Here is a 16226-nt window from a genome sequence, read left to right on the forward strand (position 1 = left end):
ACATTTGATTGCGTACATCTCCTACAGCTCTCAGCTTGACTTGTCTCGACTCTGCTCGACTGACGCTACGCTGACGCTTGCACGCAGCGATATTTACCACGATCGCCTCGACATGCAGCTGCGAGATGCACAGGAGTAACAAAGCACTGCACGATGCGGCGACATACGAAATCCACTGCCCAGCTACGCGTTGGCAACTAACAAAATGCCGACCCTGCCAGGATTCGAACCTGGAATCTTCTGATCCGTAGTCAGACGCGTTATCCGTTGCGCCACAGGGCCAGTGGCAGCATTTCTCGCTACAAGGCAAGTGCAATTCGCTAAGAAACGTGTTCTCCAGGGCTCATCAAGCTCCCAAGGAAGGCACCACTCGTCCAGCTGCGTGGTCGCGGTGCGCCTGCAGAGCTTGGAGCTTGCCACACATCTGCGCTCGCTGTTCGACAGGTAGCACGAGGCAAGGCGCGCGTTTTTCTGCATTTTTTCGATGACGAGAGGCGGTTGATGTGCATGTAAGCGTAGCATATCAAACACGAATAGCACGAAGCGTTCGTACTTAGGTGCCAAAGTCGCAGTATGGCCGCAGGTGGCGATCATATGTTTTTGTAGCCACCACTGGTTTGCAGCAATGCGAATATGGCTAACTGAGAGCGTTTTGCTGTAGCCCCAGTGGCGCAATTGGTTAGCGCACGGTACTTATAAGGCAGTAGCCGTGAGCAATGCCGGGGTTGTGAGTTCGAGCCTCACCTGGGGCATACTTTTATTTCGTAGCAGCTGTCTCTGACAGCATCAGGAGGCTACATTTCAGATGTATCAGCTATGTCAGCAAGATTAATGTGTATTATGTGCGCTAGTTGCGTCTTCCTCGGTAGTATAGTGGTTTGTATCCCCGCCTGTCACGCGGGAGACCGGGGTGCGATTCCCCGCCGGGGAGGCACACTACATTTTTAATTATTGCACTATCAGTCGCCGAACTTAGTGCAGACCTTTTACAGCTACTTGCAACAAGTGTCTCCCACACAGACAGCTGCCTCCATCGCATCCTCGGTAGTATAGTGGTTAGTATCCCCGCCTGTCACGCGGGAGACCGGGGTTCGATTCCCCGCCGGGGAGACGCGATTTTTATCTCACAAACCTGCTCGAGTGGTGCGCGTGTGGGACGGAAGAGCATTAACTTGCTGCAAAATCTTAAAAAATGATGCATCTTAGGAAGTAGTTCTCGCATTCTTCACACTTCAGAATTACTGGGTTTGCTTTTGAGGCTGAATCAATGCCCCCAGCCGACTCTCTAGGCGTAATAATCGAGCCCGACACAATCAGGAAAAGAAATAATTTTAGCAGAGCGTGGTTTCGATCCACGGACCTCTGGGTTATGGGCCCAGCACGCTTCCACTGCGCCACTCTGCTGTGTGGGGGTATACTGGCTCTTCGTCACATCACGTGGGACACTTGGGCAGTGTTGTCTGCGTCGCTTTCACACGCCTACATTTGATTGCGTACATCTCCTACAGCTCTCAGCTTGACTTGTCTCGACTTTGCTCGACTGACGCTACGCTGACGCTTGCACGCAGCGATATTTACCACGATCGCCTCGACATGCAGCTGCGAGATGCACAGGAGTAACAAAGCACTGCACGATGCGGCGACATACGAAATCCACTGCCCAGCTACGCGTTGGCAACTAACAAAATGCCGACCCTGCCAGGATTCGAACCTGGAATCTTCTGATCCGTAGTCAGACGCGTTATCCGTTGCGCCACAGGGCCAGTGGCAGCATTTCTCGCTACAAGGCAAGTGCAATTCGCTAAGAAACGTGTTCTCCAGGGCTCATCAAGCTCCCAAGGAAGGCACCACTCGTCCAGCTGCGTGGTCGCGGTGCGCCTGCAGAGCTTGGAGCTTGCCACACATCTGCGCTCGCTGTTCGACAGGTAGCACGAGGCAAGGCGCGCGTTTTTCTGCATTTTTTCGATGACGAGAGGCGGTTGATGTGCATGTAAGCGTAGCATATCAAACACGAATAGCACGAAGCGTTCGTACTTAGGTGCCAAAGTCGCAGTATGGCCGCAGGTGGCGATCATATGTTTTTGTAGCCACCACTGGTTTGCAGCAATGCGAATATGGCTAACTGAGAGCGTTTTGCTGTAGCCCCAGTGGCGCAATTGGTTAGCGCACGGTACTTATAAGGCAGTAGCCGTGAGCAATGCCGGGGTTGTGAGTTCGAGCCTCACCTGGGGCATACTTTTATTTCGTAGCAGCTGTCTCTGACAGCATCAGGAGGCTACATTTCAGATGTATCAGCTATGTCAGCAAGATTAATGTGTATTATGTGCGCTAGTTGCGTCTTCCTCGGTAGTATAGTGGTTTGTATCCCCGCCTGTCACGCGGGAGACCGGGGTGCGATTCCCCGCCGGGGAGGCACACTACATTTTTAATTATTGCACTATCAGTCGCCGAACTTAGTGCAGACCTTTTACAGCTACTTGCAACAAGTGTCTCCCACACAGACAGCTGCCTCCATCGCATCCTCGGTAGTATAGTGGTTAGTATCCCCGCCTGTCACGCGGGAGACCGGGGTTCGATTCCCCGCCGGGGAGACGCGATTTTTATCTCACAAACCTGCTCGAGTGGTGCGCGTGTGGGACGGAAGAGCATTAACTTGCTGCAAAATCTTAAAAAATGATGCATCTTAGGAAGTAGTTCTCGCATTCTTCACACTTCAGAATTACTGGGTTTGCTTTTGAGGCTGAATCAATGACCCCAGCCGACTCTCTAGGCGTAATAATCGAGCCCGACACAATCAGGAAAAGAAATAATTTTAGCAGAGCGTGGTTTCGATCCACGGACCTCTGGGTTATGGGCCCAGCACGCTTCCACTGCGCCACTCTGCTGTGTGGGGGTATACTGGCTCTTCGTCACATCACGTGGGACACTTGGGCAGTGTTGTCTGCGTCGCTTTCACACGCCTACATTTGATTGCGTACATCTCCTACAGCTCTCAGCTTGACTTGTCTCGACTTTGCTCGACTGACGCTACGCTGACGCTTGCACGCAGCGATATTTACCACGATCGCCTCGACATGCAGCTGCGAGATGCACAGGAGTAACAAAGCACTGCACGATGCGGCGACATACGAAATCCACTGCCCAGCTACGCGTTGGCAACTAACAAAATGCCGACCCTGCCAGGATTCGAACCTGGAATCTTCTGATCCGTAGTCAGACGCGTTATCCGTTGCGCCACAGGGCCAGTGGCAGCATTTCTCGCTACAAGGCAAGTGCAATTCGCTAAGAAACGTGTTCTCCAGGGCTCATCAAGCTCCCAAGGAAGGCACCACTCGTCCAGCTGCGTGGTCGCGGTGCGCCTGCAGAGCTTGGAGCTTGCCACACATCTGCGCTCGCTGTTCGACAGGTAGCACGAGGCAAGGCGCGCGTTTTTCTGCATTTTTTCGATGACGAGAGGCGGTTGATGTGCATGTAAGCGTAGCATATCAAACACGAATAGCACGAAGCGTTCGTACTTAGGTGCCAAAGTCGCAGTATGGCCGCAGGTGGCGATCATATGTTTTTGTAGCCACCACTGGTTTGCAGCAATGCGAATATGGCTAACTGAGAGCGTTTTGCTGTAGCCCCAGTGGCGCAATTGGTTAGCGCACGGTACTTATAAGGCAGTAGCCGTGAGCAATGCCGGGGTTGTGAGTTCGAGCCTCACCTGGGGCATACTTTTATTTCGTAGCAGCTGTCTCTGACAGCATCAGGAGGCTACATTTCAGATGTATCAGCTATGTCAGCAAGATTAATGTGTATTATGTGCGCTAGTTGCGTCTTCCTCGGTAGTATAGTGGTTTGTATCCCCGCCTGTCACGCGGGAGACCGGGGTGCGATTCCCCGCCGGGGAGGCACACTACATTTTTAATTATTGCACTATCAGTCGCCGAACTTAGTGCAGACCTTTTACAGCTACTTGCAACAAGTGTCTCCCACACAGACAGCTGCCTCCATCGCATCCTCGGTAGTATAGTGGTTAGTATCCCCGCCTGTCACGCGGGAGACCGGGGTTCGATTCCCCGCCGGGGAGACGCGATTTTTATCTCACAAACCTGCTCGAGTGGTGCGCGTGTGGGACGGAAGAGCATTAACTTGCTGCAAAATCTTAAAAAATGATGCATCTTAGGAAGTAGTTCTCGCATTCTTCACACTTCAGAATTACTGGGTTTGCTTTTGAGGCTGAATCAATGCCCCCAGCCGACTCTCTAGGCGTAATAATCGAGCCCGACACAATCAGGAAAAGAAATAATTTTAGCAGAGCGTGGTTTCGATCCACGGACCTCTGGGTTATGGGCCCAGCACGCTTCCACTGCGCCACTCTGCTGTGTGGGGGTATACTGGCTCTTCGTCACATCACGTGGGACACTTGGGCAGTGTTGTCTGCGTCGCTTTCACACGCCTACATTTGATTGCGTACATCTCCTACAGCTCTCAGCTTGACTTGTCTCGACTTTGCTCGACTGACGCTACGCTGACGCTTGCACGCAGCGATATTTACCACGATCGCCTCGACATGCAGCTGCGAGATGCACAGGAGTAACAAAGCACTGCACGATGCGGCGACATACGAAATCCACTGCCCAGCTACGCGTTGGCAACTAACAAAATGCCGACCCTGCCAGGATTCGAACCTGGAATCTTCTGATCCGTAGTCAGACGCGTTATCCGTTGCGCCACAGGGCCAGTGGCAGCATTTCTCGCTACAAGGCAAGTGCAATTCGCTAAGAAACGTGTTCTCCAGGGCTCATCAAGCTCCCAAGGAAGGCACCACTCGTCCAGCTGCGTGGTCGCGGTGCGCCTGCAGAGCTTGGAGCTTGCCACACATCTGCGCTCGCTGTTCGACAGGTAGCACGAGGCAAGGCGCGCGTTTTTCTGCATTTTTTCGATGACGAGAGGCGGTTGATGTGCATGTAAGCGTAGCATATCAAACACGAATAGCACGAAGCGTTCGTACTTAGGTGCCAAAGTCGCAGTATGGCCGCAGGTGGCGATCATATGTTTTTGTAGCCACCACTGGTTTGCAGCAATGCGAATATGGCTAACTGAGAGCGTTTTGCTGTAGCCCCAGTGGCGCAATTGGTTAGCGCACGGTACTTATAAGGCAGTAGCCGTGAGCAATGCCGGGGTTGTGAGTTCGAGCCTCACCTGGGGCATACTTTTATTTCGTAGCAGCTGTCTCTGACAGCATCAGGAGGCTACATTTCAGATGTATCAGCTATGTCAGCAAGATTAATGTGTATTATGTGCGCTAGTTGCGTCTTCCTCGGTAGTATAGTGGTTTGTATCCCCGCCTGTCACGCGGGAGACCGGGGTGCGATTCCCCGCCGGGGAGGCACACTACATTTTTAATTATTGCACTATCAGTCGCCGAACTTAGTGCAGACCTTTTACAGCTACTTGCAACAAGTGTCTCCCACACAGACAGCTGCCTCCATCGCATCCTCGGTAGTATAGTGGTTAGTATCCCCGCCTGTCACGCGGGAGACCGGGGTTCGATTCCCCGCCGGGGAGACGCGATTTTTATCTCACAAACCTGCTCGAGTGGTGCGCGTGTGGGACGGAAGAGCATTAACTTGCTGCAAAATCTTAAAAAATGATGCATCTTAGGAAGTAGTTCTCGCATTCTTCACACTTCAGAATTACTGGGTTTGCTTTTGAGGCTGAATCAATGACCCCAGCCGACTCTCTAGGCGTAATAATCGAGCCCGACACAATCAGGAAAAGAAATAATTTTAGCAGAGCGTGGTTTCGATCCACGGACCTCTGGGTTATGGGCCCAGCACGCTTCCACTGCGCCACTCTGCTGTGTGGGGGTATACTGGCTCTTCGTCACATCACGTGGGACACTTGGGCAGTGTTGTCTGCGTCGCTTTCACACGCCTACATTTGATTGCGTACATCTCCTACAGCTCTCAGCTTGACTTGTCTCGACTTTGCTCGACTGACGCTACGCTGACGCTTGCACGCAGCGATATTTACCACGATCGCCTCGACATGCAGCTGCGAGATGCACAGGAGTAACAAAGCACTGCACGATGCGGCGACATACGAAATCCACTGCCCAGCTACGCGTTGGCAACTAACAAAATGCCGACCCTGCCAGGATTCGAACCTGGAATCTTCTGATCCGTAGTCAGACGCGTTATCCGTTGCGCCACAGGGCCAGTGGCAGCATTTCTCGCTACAAGGCAAGTGCAATTCGCTAAGAAACGTGTTCTCCAGGGCTCATCAAGCTCCCAAGGAAGGCACCACTCGTCCAGCTGCGTGGTCGCGGTGCGCCTGCAGAGCTTGGAGCTTGCCACACATCTGCGCTCGCTGTTCGACAGGTAGCACGAGGCAAGGCGCGCGTTTTTCTGCATTTTTTCGATGACGAGAGGCGGTTGATGTGCATGTAAGCGTAGCATATCAAACACGAATAGCACGAAGCGTTCGTACTTAGGTGCCAAAGTCGCAGTATGGCCGCAGGTGGCGATCATATGTTTTTGTAGCCACCACTGGTTTGCAGCAATGCGAATATGGCTAACTGAGAGCGTTTTGCTGTAGCCCCAGTGGCGCAATTGGTTAGCGCACGGTACTTATAAGGCAGTAGCCGTGAGCAATGCCGGGGTTGTGAGTTCGAGCCTCACCTGGGGCATACTTTTATTTCGTAGCAGCTGTCTCTGACAGCATCAGGAGGCTACATTTCAGATGTATCAGCTATGTCAGCAAGATTAATGTGTATTATGTGCGCTAGTTGCGTCTTCCTCGGTAGTATAGTGGTTTGTATCCCCGCCTGTCACGCGGGAGACCGGGGTGCGATTCCCCGCCGGGGAGGCACACTACATTTTTAATTATTGCACTATCAGTCGCCGAACTTAGTGCAGACCTTTTACAGCTACTTGCAACAAGTGTCTCCCACACAGACAGCTGCCTCCATCGCATCCTCGGTAGTATAGTGGTTAGTATCCCCGCCTGTCACGCGGGAGACCGGGGTTCGATTCCCCGCCGGGGAGACGCGATTTTTATCTCACAAACCTGCTCGAGTGGTGCGCGTGTGGGACGGAAGAGCATTAACTTGCTGCAAAATCTTAAAAAATGATGCATCTTAGGAAGTAGTTCTCGCATTCTTCACACTTCAGAATTACTGGGTTTGCTTTTGAGGCTGAATCAATGCCCCCAGCCGACTCTCTAGGCGTAATAATCGAGCCCGACACAATCAGGAAAAGAAATAATTTTAGCAGAGCGTGGTTTCGATCCACGGACCTCTGGGTTATGGGCCCAGCACGCTTCCACTGCGCCACTCTGCTGTGTGGGGGTATACTGGCTCTTCGTCACATCACGTGGGACACTTGGGCAGTGTTGTCTGCGTCGCTTTCACACGCCTACATTTGATTGCGTACATCTCCTACAGCTCTCAGCTTGACTTGTCTCGACTTTGCTCGACTGACGCTACGCTGACGCTTGCACGCAGCGATATTTACCACGATCGCCTCGACATGCAGCTGCGAGATGCACAGGAGTAACAAAGCACTGCACGATGCGGCGACATACGAAATCCACTGCCCAGCTACGCGTTGGCAACTAACAAAATGCCGACCCTGCCAGGATTCGAACCTGGAATCTTCTGATCCGTAGTCAGACGCGTTATCCGTTGCGCCACAGGGCCAGTGGCAGCATTTCTCGCTACAAGGCAAGTGCAATTCGCTAAGAAACGTGTTCTCCAGGGCTCATCAAGCTCCCAAGGAAGGCACCACTCGTCCAGCTGCGTGGTCGCGGTGCGCCTGCAGAGCTTGGAGCTTGCCACACATCTGCGCTCGCTGTTCGACAGGTAGCACGAGGCAAGGCGCGCGTTTTTCTGCATTTTTTCGATGACGAGAGGCGGTTGATGTGCATGTAAGCGTAGCATATCAAACACGAATAGCACGAAGCGTTCGTACTTAGGTGCCAAAGTCGCAGTATGGCCGCAGGTGGCGATCATATGTTTTTGTAGCCACCACTGGTTTGCAGCAATGCGAATATGGCTAACTGAGAGCGTTTTGCTGTAGCCCCAGTGGCGCAATTGGTTAGCGCACGGTACTTATAAGGCAGTAGCCGTGAGCAATGCCGGGGTTGTGAGTTCGAGCCTCACCTGGGGCATACTTTTATTTCGTAGCAGCTGTCTCTGACAGCATCAGGAGGCTACATTTCAGATGTATCAGCTATGTCAGCAAGATTAATGTGTATTATGTGCGCTAGTTGCGTCTTCCTCGGTAGTATAGTGGTTTGTATCCCCGCCTGTCACGCGGGAGACCGGGGTGCGATTCCCCGCCGGGGAGGCACACTACATTTTTAATTATTGCACTATCAGTCGCCGAACTTAGTGCAGACCTTTTACAGCTACTTGCAACAAGTGTCTCCCACACAGACAGCTGCCTCCATCGCATCCTCGGTAGTATAGTGGTTAGTATCCCCGCCTGTCACGCGGGAGACCGGGGTTCGATTCCCCGCCGGGGAGACGCGATTTTTATCTCACAAACCTGCTCGAGTGGTGCGCGTGTGGGACGGAAGAGCATTAACTTGCTGCAAAATCTTAAAAAATGATGCATCTTAGGAAGTAGTTCTCGCATTCTTCACACTTCAGAATTACTGGGTTTGCTTTTGAGGCTGAATCAATGCCCCCAGCCGACTCTCTAGGCGTAATAATCGAGCCCGACACAATCAGGAAAAGAAATAATTTTAGCAGAGCGTGGTTTCGATCCACGGACCTCTGGGTTATGGGCCCAGCACGCTTCCACTGCGCCACTCTGCTGTGTGGGGGTATACTGGCTCTTCGTCACATCACGTGGGACACTTGGGCAGTGTTGTCTGCGTCGCTTTCACACGCCTACATTTGATTGCGTACATCTCCTACAGCTCTCAGCTTGACTTGTCTCGACTCTGCTCGACTGACGCTACGCTGACGCTTGCACGCAGCGATATTTACCACGATCGCCTCGACATGCAGCTGCGAGATGCACAGGAGTAACAAAGCACTGCACGATGCGGCGACATACGAAATCCACTGCCCAGCTACGCGTTGGCAACTAACAAAATGCCGACCCTGCCAGGATTCGAACCTGGAATCTTCTGATCCGTAGTCAGACGCGTTATCCGTTGCGCCACAGGGCCAGTGGCAGCATTTCTCGCTACAAGGCAAGTGCAATTCGCTAAGAAACGTGTTCTCCAGGGCTCATCAAGCTCCCAAGGAAGGCACCACTCGTCCAGCTGCGTGGTCGCGGTGCGCCTGCAGAGCTTGGAGCTTGCCACACATCTGCGCTCGCTGTTCGACAGGTAGCACGAGGCAAGGCGCGCGTTTTTCTGCATTTTTTCGATGACGAGAGGCGGTTGATGTGCATGTAAGCGTAGCATATCAAACACGAATAGCACGAAGCGTTCGTACTTAGGTGCCAAAGTCGCAGTATGGCCGCAGGTGGCGATCATATGTTTTTGTAGCCACCACTGGTTTGCAGCAATGCGAATATGGCTAACTGAGAGCGTTTTGCTGTAGCCCCAGTGGCGCAATTGGTTAGCGCACGGTACTTATAAGGCAGTAGCCGTGAGCAATGCCGGGGTTGTGAGTTCGAGCCTCACCTGGGGCATACTTTTATTTCGTAGCAGCTGTCTCTGACAGCATCAGGAGGCTACATTTCAGATGTATCAGCTATGTCAGCAAGATTAATGTGTATTATGTGCGCTAGTTGCGTCTTCCTCGGTAGTATAGTGGTTTGTATCCCCGCCTGTCACGCGGGAGACCGGGGTGCGATTCCCCGCCGGGGAGGCACACTACATTTTTAATTATTGCACTATCAGTCGCCGAACTTAGTGCAGACCTTTTACAGCTACTTGCAACAAGTGTCTCCCACACAGACAGCTGCCTCCATCGCATCCTCGGTAGTATAGTGGTTAGTATCCCCGCCTGTCACGCGGGAGACCGGGGTTCGATTCCCCGCCGGGGAGACGCGATTTTTATCTCACAAACCTGCTCGAGTGGTGCGCGTGTGGGACGGAAGAGCATTAACTTGCTGCAAAATCTTAAAAAATGATGCATCTTAGGAAGTAGTTCTCGCATTCTTCACACTTCAGAATTACTGGGTTTGCTTTTGAGGCTGAATCAATGCCCCCAGCCGACTCTCTAGGCGTAATAATCGAGCCCGACACAATCAGGAAAAGAAATAATTTTAGCAGAGCGTGGTTTCGATCCACGGACCTCTGGGTTATGGGCCCAGCACGCTTCCACTGCGCCACTCTGCTGTGTGGGGGTATACTGGCTCTTCGTCACATCACGTGGGACACTTGGGCAGTGTTGTCTGCGTCGCTTTCACACGCCTACATTTGATTGCGTACATCTCCTACAGCTCTCAGCTTGACTTGTCTCGACTTTGCTCGACTGACGCTACGCTGACGCTTGCACGCAGCGATATTTACCACGATCGCCTCGACATGCAGCTGCGAGATGCACAGGAGTAACAAAGCACTGCACGATGCGGCGACATACGAAATCCACTGCCCAGCTACGCGTTGGCAACTAACAAAATGCCGACCCTGCCAGGATTCGAACCTGGAATCTTCTGATCCGTAGTCAGACGCGTTATCCGTTGCGCCACAGGGCCAGTGGCAGCATTTCTCGCTACAAGGCAAGTGCAATTCGCTAAGAAACGTGTTCTCCAGGGCTCATCAAGCTCCCAAGGAAGGCACCACTCGTCCAGCTGCGTGGTCGCGGTGCGCCTGCAGAGCTTGGAGCTTGCCACACATCTGCGCTCGCTGTTCGACAGGTAGCACGAGGCAAGGCGCGCGTTTTTCTGCATTTTTTCGATGACGAGAGGCGGTTGATGTGCATGTAAGCGTAGCATATCAAACACGAATAGCACGAAGCGTTCGTACTTAGGTGCCAAAGTCGCAGTATGGCCGCAGGTGGCGATCATATGTTTTTGTAGCCACCACTGGTTTGCAGCAATGCGAATATGGCTAACTGAGAGCGTTTTGCTGTAGCCCCAGTGGCGCAATTGGTTAGCGCACGGTACTTATAAGGCAGTAGCCGTGAGCAATGCCGGGGTTGTGAGTTCGAGCCTCACCTGGGGCATACTTTTATTTCGTAGCAGCTGTCTCTGACAGCATCAGGAGGCTACATTTCAGATGTATCAGCTATGTCAGCAAGATTAATGTGTATTATGTGCGCTAGTTGCGTCTTCCTCGGTAGTATAGTGGTTTGTATCCCCGCCTGTCACGCGGGAGACCGGGGTGCGATTCCCCGCCGGGGAGGCACACTACATTTTTAATTATTGCACTATCAGTCGCCGAACTTAGTGCAGACCTTTTACAGCTACTTGCAACAAGTGTCTCCCACACAGACAGCTGCCTCCATCGCATCCTCGGTAGTATAGTGGTTAGTATCCCCGCCTGTCACGCGGGAGACCGGGGTTCGATTCCCCGCCGGGGAGACGCGATTTTTATCTCACAAACCTGCTCGAGTGGTGCGCGTGTGGGACGGAAGAGCATTAACTTGCTGCAAAATCTTAAAAAATGATGCATCTTAGGAAGTAGTTCTCGCATTCTTCACACTTCAGAATTACTGGGTTTGCTTTTGAGGCTGAATCAATGCCCCCAGCCGACTCTCTAGGCGTAATAATCGAGCCCGACACAATCAGGAAAAGAAATAATTTTAGCAGAGCGTGGTTTCGATCCACGGACCTCTGGGTTATGGGCCCAGCACGCTTCCACTGCGCCACTCTGCTGTGTGGGGGTATACTGGCTCTTCGTCACATCACGTGGGACACTTGGGCAGTGTTGTCTGCGTCGCTTTCACACGCCTACATTTGATTGCGTACATCTCCTACAGCTCTCAGCTTGACTTGTCTCGACTCTGCTCGACTGACGCTACGCTGACGCTTGCACGCAGCGATATTTACCACGATCGCCTCGACATGCAGCTGCGAGATGCACAGGAGTAACAAAGCACTGCACGATGCGGCGACATACGAAATCCACTGCCCAGCTACGCGTTGGCAACTAACAAAATGCCGACCCTGCCAGGATTCGAACCTGGAATCTTCTGATCCGTAGTCAGACGCGTTATCCGTTGCGCCACAGGGCCAGTGGCAGCATTTCTCGCTACAAGGCAAGTGCAATTCGCTAAGAAACGTGTTCTCCAGGGCTCATCAAGCTCCCAAGGAAGGCACCACTCGTCCAGCTGCGTGGTCGCGGTGCGCCTGCAGAGCTTGGAGCTTGCCACACATCTGCGCTCGCTGTTCGACAGGTAGCACGAGGCAAGGCGCGCGTTTTTCTGCATTTTTTCGATGACGAGAGGCGGTTGATGTGCATGTAAGCGTAGCATATCAAACACGAATAGCACGAAGCGTTCGTACTTAGGTGCCAAAGTCGCAGTATGGCCGCAGGTGGCGATCATATGTTTTTGTAGCCACCACTGGTTTGCAGCAATGCGAATATGGCTAACTGAGAGCGTTTTGCTGTAGCCCCAGTGGCGCAATTGGTTAGCGCACGGTACTTATAAGGCAGTAGCCGTGAGCAATGCCGGGGTTGTGAGTTCGAGCCTCACCTGGGGCATACTTTTATTTCGTAGCAGCTGTCTCTGACAGCATCAGGAGGCTACATTTCAGATGTATCAGCTATGTCAGCAAGATTAATGTGTATTATGTGCGCTAGTTGCGTCTTCCTCGGTAGTATAGTGGTTTGTATCCCCGCCTGTCACGCGGGAGACCGGGGTGCGATTCCCCGCCGGGGAGGCACACTACATTTTTAATTATTGCACTATCAGTCGCCGAACTTAGTGCAGACCTTTTACAGCTACTTGCAACAAGTGTCTCCCACACAGACAGCTGCCTCCATCGCATCCTCGGTAGTATAGTGGTTAGTATCCCCGCCTGTCACGCGGGAGACCGGGGTTCGATTCCCCGCCGGGGAGACGCGATTTTTATCTCACAAACCTGCTCGAGTGGTGCGCGTGTGGGACGGAAGAGCATTAACTTGCTGCAAAATCTTAAAAAATGATGCATCTTAGGAAGTAGTTCTCGCATTCTTCACACTTCAGAATTACTGGGTTTGCTTTTGAGGCTGAATCAATGCCCCCAGCCGACTCTCTAGGCGTAATAATCGAGCCCGACACAATCAGGAAAAGAAATAATTTTAGCAGAGCGTGGTTTCGATCCACGGACCTCTGGGTTATGGGCCCAGCACGCTTCCACTGCGCCACTCTGCTGTGTGGGGGTATACTGGCTCTTCGTCACATCACGTGGGACACTTGGGCAGTGTTGTCTGCGTCGCTTTCACACGCCTACATTTGATTGCGTACATCTCCTACAGCTCTCAGCTTGACTTGTCTCGACTTTGCTCGACTGACGCTACGCTGACGCTTGCACGCAGCGATATTTACCACGATCGCCTCGACATGCAGCTGCGAGATGCACAGGAGTAACAAAGCACTGCACGATGCGGCGACATACGAAATCCACTGCCCAGCTACGCGTTGGCAACTAACAAAATGCCGACCCTGCCAGGATTCGAACCTGGAATCTTCTGATCCGTAGTCAGACGCGTTATCCGTTGCGCCACAGGGCCAGTGGCAGCATTTCTCGCTACAAGGCAAGTGCAATTCGCTAAGAAACGTGTTCTCCAGGGCTCATCAAGCTCCCAAGGAAGGCACCACTCGTCCAGCTGCGTGGTCGCGGTGCGCCTGCAGAGCTTGGAGCTTGCCACACATCTGCGCTCGCTGTTCGACAGGTAGCACGAGGCAAGGCGCGCGTTTTTCTGCATTTTTTCGATGACGAGAGGCGGTTGATGTGCATGTAAGCGTAGCATATCAAACACGAATAGCACGAAGCGTTCGTACTTAGGTGCCAAAGTCGCAGTATGGCCGCAGGTGGCGATCATATGTTTTTGTAGCCACCACTGGTTTGCAGCAATGCGAATATGGCTAACTGAGAGCGTTTTGCTGTAGCCCCAGTGGCGCAATTGGTTAGCGCACGGTACTTATAAGGCAGTAGCCGTGAGCAATGCCGGGGTTGTGAGTTCGAGCCTCACCTGGGGCATACTTTTATTTCGTAGCAGCTGTCTCTGACAGCATCAGGAGGCTACATTTCAGATGTATCAGCTATGTCAGCAAGATTAATGTGTATTATGTGCGCTAGTTGCGTCTTCCTCGGTAGTATAGTGGTTTGTATCCCCGCCTGTCACGCGGGAGACCGGGGTGCGATTCCCCGCCGGGGAGGCACACTACATTTTTAATTATTGCACTATCAGTCGCCGAACTTAGTGCAGACCTTTTACAGCTACTTGCAACAAGTGTCTCCCACACAGACAGCTGCCTCCATCGCATCCTCGGTAGTATAGTGGTTAGTATCCCCGCCTGTCACGCGGGAGACCGGGGTTCGATTCCCCGCCGGGGAGACGCGATTTTTATCTCACAAACCTGCTCGAGTGGTGCGCGTGTGGGACGGAAGAGCATTAACTTGCTGCAAAATCTTAAAAAATGATGCATCTTAGGAAGTAGTTCTCGCATTCTTCACACTTCAGAATTACTGGGTTTGCTTTTGAGGCTGAATCAATGACCCCAGCCGACTCTCTAGGCGTAATAATCGAGCCCGACACAATCAGGAAAAGAAATAATTTTAGCAGAGCGTGGTTTCGATCCACGGACCTCTGGGTTATGGGCCCAGCACGCTTCCACTGCGCCACTCTGCTGTGTGGGGGTATACTGGCTCTTCGTCACATCACGTGGGACACTTGGGCAGTGTTGTCTGCGTCGCTTTCACACGCCTACATTTGATTGCGTACATCTCCTACAGCTCTCAGCTTGACTTGTCTCGACTTTGCTCGACTGACGCTACGCTGACGCTTGCACGCAGCGATATTTACCACGATCGCCTCGACATGCAGCTGCGAGATGCACAGGAGTAACAAAGCACTGCACGATGCGGCGACATACGAAATCCACTGCCCAGCTACGCGTTGGCAACTAACAAAATGCCGACCCTGCCAGGATTCGAACCTGGAATCTTCTGATCCGTAGTCAGACGCGTTATCCGTTGCGCCACAGGGCCAGTGGCAGCATTTCTCGCTACAAGGCAAGTGCAATTCGCTAAGAAACGTGTTCTCCAGGGCTCATCAAGCTCCCAAGGAAGGCACCACTCGTCCAGCTGCGTGGTCGCGGTGCGCCTGCAGAGCTTGGAGCTTGCCACACATCTGCGCTCGCTGTTCGACAGGTAGCACGAGGCAAGGCGCGCGTTTTTCTGCATTTTTTCGATGACGAGAGGCGGTTGATGTGCATGTAAGCGTAGCATATCAAACACGAATAGCACGAAGCGTTCGTACTTAGGTGCCAAAGTCGCAGTATGGCCGCAGGTGGCGATCATATGTTTTTGTAGCCACCACTGGTTTGCAGCAATGCGAATATGGCTAACTGAGAGCGTTTTGCTGTAGCCCCAGTGGCGCAATTGGTTAGCGCACGGTACTTATAAGGCAGTAGCCGTGAGCAATGCCGGGGTTGTGAGTTCGAGCCTCACCTGGGGCATACTTTTATTTCGTAGCAGCTGTCTCTGACAGCATCAGGAGGCTACATTTCAGATGTATCAGCTATGTCAGCAAGATTAATGTGTATTATGTGCGCTAGTTGCGTCTTCCTCGGTAGTATAGTGGTTTGTATCCCCGCCTGTCACGCGGGAGACCGGGGTGCGATTCCCCGCCGGGGAGGCACACTACATTTTTAATTATTGCACTATCAGTCGCCGAACTTAGTGCAGACCTTTTACAGCTACTTGCAACAAGTGTCTCCCACACAGACAGCTGCCTCCATCGCATCCTCGGTAGTATAGTGGTTAGTATCCCCGCCTGTCACGCGGGAGACCGGGGTTCGATTCCCCGCCGGGGAGACGCGATTTTTATCTCACAAACCTGCTCGAGTGGTGCGCGTGTGGGACGGAAGAGCATTAACTTGCTGCAAAATCTTAAAAAATGATGCATCTTAGGAAGTAGTTCTCGCATTCTTCACACTTCAGAATTACTGGGTTTGCTTTTGAGGCTGAATCAATGCCCCCAGCCGACTCTCTAGGCGTAATAATCGAGCCCGACACAATCAGGAAAAGAAATAATTTTAGCAGAGCGTGGTTTCGATCCACGGACCTCTGGGTTATGGGCCCAGCACGCTTCCACTGCGCCACTCTGCTGTGTGGGGGTAT

At 52.5% G+C, this 16226-nt stretch overlaps 44 non-coding genes across 44 annotated transcripts; 22 read left to right on the forward strand and 22 right to left on the reverse strand.

Annotated features, from left to right (window-relative positions):
• Positions 1-209: 209 nt before the first annotated feature.
• On the reverse strand, positions 210-282 carry Trnar-acg (transfer RNA arginine (anticodon ACG)). The gene has a single exon. It is a non-coding gene; the product is annotated as a tRNA-Arg (tRNA).
• A 378-nt stretch (positions 283-660) lies between these two features.
• On the forward strand, positions 661-752 carry Trnai-uau (transfer RNA isoleucine (anticodon UAU)). The gene is given in 2 exon segments: positions 661-698; positions 717-752. It is a non-coding gene; the product is annotated as a tRNA-Ile (tRNA).
• Positions 753-1038: 286 nt separating this feature from the next.
• Positions 1039-1110, forward strand: Trnad-guc (transfer RNA aspartic acid (anticodon GUC)). The gene has a single exon. It is a non-coding gene; the product is annotated as a tRNA-Asp (tRNA).
• Positions 1111-1332: 222 nt separating this feature from the next.
• Positions 1333-1404, reverse strand: Trnam-cau (transfer RNA methionine (anticodon CAU)). Its single transcript has one exon. It is a non-coding gene; the product is annotated as a tRNA-Met (tRNA).
• Positions 1405-1690: 286 nt separating this feature from the next.
• Trnar-acg (transfer RNA arginine (anticodon ACG)) lies at positions 1691-1763 on the reverse strand. The gene has a single exon. It is a non-coding gene; the product is annotated as a tRNA-Arg (tRNA).
• Positions 1764-2141: 378 nt separating this feature from the next.
• Positions 2142-2233, forward strand: Trnai-uau (transfer RNA isoleucine (anticodon UAU)). Its single transcript is given in 2 exon segments — positions 2142-2179; positions 2198-2233. It is a non-coding gene; the product is annotated as a tRNA-Ile (tRNA).
• A 286-nt stretch (positions 2234-2519) lies between these two features.
• Trnad-guc (transfer RNA aspartic acid (anticodon GUC)) lies at positions 2520-2591 on the forward strand. Its single transcript has one exon. It is a non-coding gene; the product is annotated as a tRNA-Asp (tRNA).
• A 222-nt stretch (positions 2592-2813) lies between these two features.
• On the reverse strand, positions 2814-2885 carry Trnam-cau (transfer RNA methionine (anticodon CAU)). The gene has a single exon. It is a non-coding gene; the product is annotated as a tRNA-Met (tRNA).
• A 286-nt stretch (positions 2886-3171) lies between these two features.
• On the reverse strand, positions 3172-3244 carry Trnar-acg (transfer RNA arginine (anticodon ACG)). The gene has a single exon. It is a non-coding gene; the product is annotated as a tRNA-Arg (tRNA).
• Positions 3245-3622: 378 nt separating this feature from the next.
• On the forward strand, positions 3623-3714 carry Trnai-uau (transfer RNA isoleucine (anticodon UAU)). The gene is given in 2 exon segments: positions 3623-3660; positions 3679-3714. It is a non-coding gene; the product is annotated as a tRNA-Ile (tRNA).
• Positions 3715-4000: 286 nt separating this feature from the next.
• On the forward strand, positions 4001-4072 carry Trnad-guc (transfer RNA aspartic acid (anticodon GUC)). Its single transcript has one exon. It is a non-coding gene; the product is annotated as a tRNA-Asp (tRNA).
• Positions 4073-4294: 222 nt separating this feature from the next.
• Trnam-cau (transfer RNA methionine (anticodon CAU)) lies at positions 4295-4366 on the reverse strand. Its single transcript has one exon. It is a non-coding gene; the product is annotated as a tRNA-Met (tRNA).
• Positions 4367-4652: 286 nt separating this feature from the next.
• Positions 4653-4725, reverse strand: Trnar-acg (transfer RNA arginine (anticodon ACG)). Its single transcript has one exon. It is a non-coding gene; the product is annotated as a tRNA-Arg (tRNA).
• A 378-nt stretch (positions 4726-5103) lies between these two features.
• Positions 5104-5195, forward strand: Trnai-uau (transfer RNA isoleucine (anticodon UAU)). Its single transcript is given in 2 exon segments — positions 5104-5141; positions 5160-5195. It is a non-coding gene; the product is annotated as a tRNA-Ile (tRNA).
• A 286-nt stretch (positions 5196-5481) lies between these two features.
• Positions 5482-5553, forward strand: Trnad-guc (transfer RNA aspartic acid (anticodon GUC)). Its single transcript has one exon. It is a non-coding gene; the product is annotated as a tRNA-Asp (tRNA).
• Positions 5554-5775: 222 nt separating this feature from the next.
• Positions 5776-5847, reverse strand: Trnam-cau (transfer RNA methionine (anticodon CAU)). Its single transcript has one exon. It is a non-coding gene; the product is annotated as a tRNA-Met (tRNA).
• Positions 5848-6133: 286 nt separating this feature from the next.
• Positions 6134-6206, reverse strand: Trnar-acg (transfer RNA arginine (anticodon ACG)). The gene has a single exon. It is a non-coding gene; the product is annotated as a tRNA-Arg (tRNA).
• A 378-nt stretch (positions 6207-6584) lies between these two features.
• On the forward strand, positions 6585-6676 carry Trnai-uau (transfer RNA isoleucine (anticodon UAU)). The gene is given in 2 exon segments: positions 6585-6622; positions 6641-6676. It is a non-coding gene; the product is annotated as a tRNA-Ile (tRNA).
• Positions 6677-6962: 286 nt separating this feature from the next.
• On the forward strand, positions 6963-7034 carry Trnad-guc (transfer RNA aspartic acid (anticodon GUC)). The gene has a single exon. It is a non-coding gene; the product is annotated as a tRNA-Asp (tRNA).
• Positions 7035-7256: 222 nt separating this feature from the next.
• Trnam-cau (transfer RNA methionine (anticodon CAU)) lies at positions 7257-7328 on the reverse strand. Its single transcript has one exon. It is a non-coding gene; the product is annotated as a tRNA-Met (tRNA).
• Positions 7329-7614: 286 nt separating this feature from the next.
• On the reverse strand, positions 7615-7687 carry Trnar-acg (transfer RNA arginine (anticodon ACG)). Its single transcript has one exon. It is a non-coding gene; the product is annotated as a tRNA-Arg (tRNA).
• A 378-nt stretch (positions 7688-8065) lies between these two features.
• On the forward strand, positions 8066-8157 carry Trnai-uau (transfer RNA isoleucine (anticodon UAU)). Its single transcript is given in 2 exon segments — positions 8066-8103; positions 8122-8157. It is a non-coding gene; the product is annotated as a tRNA-Ile (tRNA).
• A 286-nt stretch (positions 8158-8443) lies between these two features.
• On the forward strand, positions 8444-8515 carry Trnad-guc (transfer RNA aspartic acid (anticodon GUC)). Its single transcript has one exon. It is a non-coding gene; the product is annotated as a tRNA-Asp (tRNA).
• A 222-nt stretch (positions 8516-8737) lies between these two features.
• Positions 8738-8809, reverse strand: Trnam-cau (transfer RNA methionine (anticodon CAU)). The gene has a single exon. It is a non-coding gene; the product is annotated as a tRNA-Met (tRNA).
• A 286-nt stretch (positions 8810-9095) lies between these two features.
• On the reverse strand, positions 9096-9168 carry Trnar-acg (transfer RNA arginine (anticodon ACG)). Its single transcript has one exon. It is a non-coding gene; the product is annotated as a tRNA-Arg (tRNA).
• A 378-nt stretch (positions 9169-9546) lies between these two features.
• Trnai-uau (transfer RNA isoleucine (anticodon UAU)) lies at positions 9547-9638 on the forward strand. The gene is given in 2 exon segments: positions 9547-9584; positions 9603-9638. It is a non-coding gene; the product is annotated as a tRNA-Ile (tRNA).
• Positions 9639-9924: 286 nt separating this feature from the next.
• On the forward strand, positions 9925-9996 carry Trnad-guc (transfer RNA aspartic acid (anticodon GUC)). Its single transcript has one exon. It is a non-coding gene; the product is annotated as a tRNA-Asp (tRNA).
• Positions 9997-10218: 222 nt separating this feature from the next.
• On the reverse strand, positions 10219-10290 carry Trnam-cau (transfer RNA methionine (anticodon CAU)). Its single transcript has one exon. It is a non-coding gene; the product is annotated as a tRNA-Met (tRNA).
• Positions 10291-10576: 286 nt separating this feature from the next.
• Positions 10577-10649, reverse strand: Trnar-acg (transfer RNA arginine (anticodon ACG)). Its single transcript has one exon. It is a non-coding gene; the product is annotated as a tRNA-Arg (tRNA).
• Positions 10650-11027: 378 nt separating this feature from the next.
• On the forward strand, positions 11028-11119 carry Trnai-uau (transfer RNA isoleucine (anticodon UAU)). The gene is given in 2 exon segments: positions 11028-11065; positions 11084-11119. It is a non-coding gene; the product is annotated as a tRNA-Ile (tRNA).
• A 286-nt stretch (positions 11120-11405) lies between these two features.
• Positions 11406-11477, forward strand: Trnad-guc (transfer RNA aspartic acid (anticodon GUC)). The gene has a single exon. It is a non-coding gene; the product is annotated as a tRNA-Asp (tRNA).
• Positions 11478-11699: 222 nt separating this feature from the next.
• Trnam-cau (transfer RNA methionine (anticodon CAU)) lies at positions 11700-11771 on the reverse strand. The gene has a single exon. It is a non-coding gene; the product is annotated as a tRNA-Met (tRNA).
• Positions 11772-12057: 286 nt separating this feature from the next.
• On the reverse strand, positions 12058-12130 carry Trnar-acg (transfer RNA arginine (anticodon ACG)). The gene has a single exon. It is a non-coding gene; the product is annotated as a tRNA-Arg (tRNA).
• A 378-nt stretch (positions 12131-12508) lies between these two features.
• On the forward strand, positions 12509-12600 carry Trnai-uau (transfer RNA isoleucine (anticodon UAU)). The gene is given in 2 exon segments: positions 12509-12546; positions 12565-12600. It is a non-coding gene; the product is annotated as a tRNA-Ile (tRNA).
• A 286-nt stretch (positions 12601-12886) lies between these two features.
• Trnad-guc (transfer RNA aspartic acid (anticodon GUC)) lies at positions 12887-12958 on the forward strand. The gene has a single exon. It is a non-coding gene; the product is annotated as a tRNA-Asp (tRNA).
• A 222-nt stretch (positions 12959-13180) lies between these two features.
• On the reverse strand, positions 13181-13252 carry Trnam-cau (transfer RNA methionine (anticodon CAU)). The gene has a single exon. It is a non-coding gene; the product is annotated as a tRNA-Met (tRNA).
• Positions 13253-13538: 286 nt separating this feature from the next.
• On the reverse strand, positions 13539-13611 carry Trnar-acg (transfer RNA arginine (anticodon ACG)). The gene has a single exon. It is a non-coding gene; the product is annotated as a tRNA-Arg (tRNA).
• A 378-nt stretch (positions 13612-13989) lies between these two features.
• Trnai-uau (transfer RNA isoleucine (anticodon UAU)) lies at positions 13990-14081 on the forward strand. The gene is given in 2 exon segments: positions 13990-14027; positions 14046-14081. It is a non-coding gene; the product is annotated as a tRNA-Ile (tRNA).
• Positions 14082-14367: 286 nt separating this feature from the next.
• Trnad-guc (transfer RNA aspartic acid (anticodon GUC)) lies at positions 14368-14439 on the forward strand. Its single transcript has one exon. It is a non-coding gene; the product is annotated as a tRNA-Asp (tRNA).
• Positions 14440-14661: 222 nt separating this feature from the next.
• Trnam-cau (transfer RNA methionine (anticodon CAU)) lies at positions 14662-14733 on the reverse strand. Its single transcript has one exon. It is a non-coding gene; the product is annotated as a tRNA-Met (tRNA).
• Positions 14734-15019: 286 nt separating this feature from the next.
• Positions 15020-15092, reverse strand: Trnar-acg (transfer RNA arginine (anticodon ACG)). The gene has a single exon. It is a non-coding gene; the product is annotated as a tRNA-Arg (tRNA).
• Positions 15093-15470: 378 nt separating this feature from the next.
• Trnai-uau (transfer RNA isoleucine (anticodon UAU)) lies at positions 15471-15562 on the forward strand. Its single transcript is given in 2 exon segments — positions 15471-15508; positions 15527-15562. It is a non-coding gene; the product is annotated as a tRNA-Ile (tRNA).
• A 286-nt stretch (positions 15563-15848) lies between these two features.
• Trnad-guc (transfer RNA aspartic acid (anticodon GUC)) lies at positions 15849-15920 on the forward strand. Its single transcript has one exon. It is a non-coding gene; the product is annotated as a tRNA-Asp (tRNA).
• Positions 15921-16142: 222 nt separating this feature from the next.
• Positions 16143-16214, reverse strand: Trnam-cau (transfer RNA methionine (anticodon CAU)). Its single transcript has one exon. It is a non-coding gene; the product is annotated as a tRNA-Met (tRNA).
• Between the last annotated feature and the right edge of the window lie 12 nt (positions 16215-16226).

Source organism: Schistocerca nitens, unplaced genomic scaffold, assembly GCF_023898315.1.
Source record: "Schistocerca nitens isolate TAMUIC-IGC-003100 unplaced genomic scaffold, iqSchNite1.1 HiC_scaffold_366, whole genome shotgun sequence".
Classification (NCBI taxonomy): domain Eukaryota; kingdom Metazoa; phylum Arthropoda; class Insecta; order Orthoptera; family Acrididae; genus Schistocerca; species Schistocerca nitens.